General features: G+C 36.9%; 1 long non-coding RNA gene across 1 annotated transcript; it reads right to left on the minus strand.

Annotated features, from left to right (window-relative positions):
• Positions 1-364: 364 nt before the first annotated feature.
• On the minus strand, positions 365-2,714 carry LOC127506949 (uncharacterized). Its single transcript, XR_007928182.1, has 2 exons — positions 1,682-2,714; positions 365-1,160 (listed from the first exon to the last, which is right to left on the minus strand). It is a non-coding gene; the product is annotated as an uncharacterized LOC127506949 (long non-coding RNA).
• Positions 2,715-3,197: the final 483 nt, after the last annotated feature.

Genomic DNA, 3,197 nt, shown 5'->3' on the forward strand with positions numbered 1-3,197 from the left:
AATGTAAGTATAAACTACTTAAAATTAAGATTACCCCAGAATGAATTGCTTTGCTAGCCCACCCCAACACTTACACACAATGATATTGATAAATGCTGACCAAAACTTCATTATATTACTTTTCATTTTACTTCTTTAGTAAAACAAGCAAAATGTAAAGTTTTGTCATATGACATAGCTACGCATGAATACACACTAGACAAATACAGCTGATGTGAATACATCTCAATTTACAGTCAATTCATGCATTAATTCATTGCTTAATAAAATATATAAATTTACTGATAATAATAGCATAATTAATAAAAAAAGTAAAAGAATTAATAAAAGTAATAATGACAATAAATAAATGCATATACAAGTCAACACATAAAACAAAGCTTTATTCAAATTTATTGATCTAACAATCACGTATTTACAATCCTACTGCCATCTCACACAGCTGTGCCAGTTCTGCAGCTTTATTCTGATGAACACCTTCATCCATCATGTCCCTCACTGCTGCTCTTCTCAGTGGGGACATCGTGGATCCAGAGGATGAGGAAGATGATGATGATGGACCCCTGAACCCCACAACCTTGAAGCAAGAGTGGGAGAAGATGTGTGGGACAATCTGGCTGCTGCTGTGTCTGCTGCAAACATTCATGTGCTCTCCATCAGCATGACTAAAACAGATTAAAACATTTTACAATTCATTAATGTCAGCATTCTGTTTCTTGCCATATTTCATTTAATATTTTTACAATTACTCGCTAATTTTTGTCGTAGCTCACACCAGTCTGAGGACATTTCACATCCTACAATAATGCACAAATATAGTACAAAAGCAGTCATCTTAACAGCACAGTGTCATTTGATTTCTGTATTAGAAGTAACAAAATGATCTTACTTTATATTTTTGTTTCAGGTTTTCCTTTTTTGCTGCAGTCACCTTGTCTTGTAGGTCCTGCTTCACCACAGAGCTCTGCAGCAAATGCACAGAAATCAAGATTCAGAAAAGTGCTGTAATAACTCTGCTTAAATTACAAAAATTAAAATAAACTAGACTTTAGATTTAAATAGACTTACTCATTTCTGTAGTATCGTCACTCAAAGCCTTTGATGGCATCATTCCTTCATCAGCCTCTCTCCAGCGGATGAACACACGTGATCATCTGTCCCTGTAACATCAGACAAGATTCAAGTTTCCTCTGAGATTGATGTGCTTAAATCTACATTTACATGTTTATGATGTGTTAACTCTCTTTTTATCCAATACAAATGTTCCTTAATTTACCAACAGTACTAATGGACAAATAAAATAGATTAAACTTATGTTTATTTTATGTAGATTTATTTATTTACGTTATTTTCATTCATGTAATGTAAGCAGTGTTGACAACAGTGAATTCTACATAATCCATCACTCTTAAGCCATAATACTTAAAGAAGATGTTCCTGTCAGATGTTAAATAAACATTTAATAAGCACCTTTAAGACGTGGTTTAGAATATGTAAATCCAATTCGGAGAATTAAGTTATGTGTGTTTACTAGAGCCTGTTATCATAATAAATCGTGTTTTTACTGTAAAATCACAACTATAGTGTCTAGCATCTTTACACATTCAGCGGTTTACTCTATAGTAGTTCAACAAATGCTATTTTAACACAAGGAACCGTGTTTTTAGTTTTCAATACTCACATTTGAAAGCATCCGCGCCGCTTTTCTCCTCCATGTTCAATTATGACGTATCCTCTCCTGTGGCCTCCTGGGATAGAAAAGTATCGATCGAGGAACACTTCAGAATCTGGGCGGAAGCAGTAGGCCATCCGGGAACTTCTCGACTACTCATTTATGATTACTGAGGTTTCTGACATACTTATTCGCTCGCCTACTGCTTTTTCCCTATTATATAGTAGAGAAGTAGGCGGTTTCGGACGCAGCCAGCGTGTTGCAAAAAATGCAAGTGTTTACAGAGTTTTTTTTTTTAATTATTATTTTCAATACTTTGCATTTTAAAATAAACTTCTAAATGTCTGTTCAGTGGTCGCTATGTAACTAACAGAAGACACAATATTAAAATTGTGCTGCTTCTAATGAAGTGATAGACAGCAGTTACAAATGATGTACAAAATACACGTAGCCTACTCATCTTTGCACCAATAAAATGTGCAACACTTTATGTTTTACTACCAATTTTTATGTAATATCTAATTAATTTAACTTTGAATTTAACGTTTTCATTGACATCTCATGATTTCAGGGCACGTGAGTTCCCGAACATAATGCATGATGGGATACGCTTAGCCTCGAATACCGCTTCGGATAGTGTGGGTTTAGTGTGCCTTAAGGGCACTGCACTTTGGCATTTTTAAGACATGGGACAGTCTTGCGCACTTACTTCCTGTCACGTGCACGAGCTCTCAAGTGGCCAAGACCGCAAGTGTGGGTATTTGGACAAAGCATTCGGGCGCTTCTCAAATGGAAGGCTGCAAACCTCGGCTGTCACGTCATCAAGCGTCGCTGAAGGCTATCTCAATCAGAAGGATCCTTGAAAGGCAGCCTTCATTTTTCATCCATCATTCATCTCGTTTGGAAAGATGCTTCAGGTGTGCGTGTGGCTACGTCACAATCGAAATAATCCCTTTTACATATAGTTTAAATGCATGCAAGAAAGAACAGTTTGTGTTAATTGTGTATATTAGTAAGACCTAGTCAGCTACAGTAAACATGTGTTCACTGAAAACATGGAGACAGTATGATTTTTTTGTTTGTTTGTTTGTTTGTCCAGGTCCAGCACTACAGCTGAATTAATATGAGTGTTCCTGTCCTTCAGCGATTCTTTGGTGGAGAGGATACAAGACCTGATTTTCGTCTCAGCAGGGAGGACATCAGTGAACTCCTGACAGTGCTGGAGATGGACAGGCATCATGGGTAGAGGCCAACTCCGGAAACCCTGGTGTTCCTGTTTTGGTTGGCAACTGGGACATCCTACAGCTTAGTTTGCAGGGCCTTTGAATGCCCCTACCAACTGTTCCTATTGTTATATTTATAATGTATGAAAAACTATAAAATCAGCCACTTTTCTTTACATTCACAACACTGGCATACCATCAGAGTATGCAACCAAATTATTGATCTCATTTTACCTGCAGGTGGTTGCAGCTTGTGCAATATTGCACAACATATGCATTGGTGTAGGTGACCTCTTGGAAGA

The sequence above is a fragment of the Ctenopharyngodon idella genome, chromosome 24 (genome assembly GCF_019924925.1).
Source record: "Ctenopharyngodon idella isolate HZGC_01 chromosome 24, HZGC01, whole genome shotgun sequence".
Classification (NCBI taxonomy): domain Eukaryota; kingdom Metazoa; phylum Chordata; class Actinopteri; order Cypriniformes; family Xenocyprididae; genus Ctenopharyngodon; species Ctenopharyngodon idella.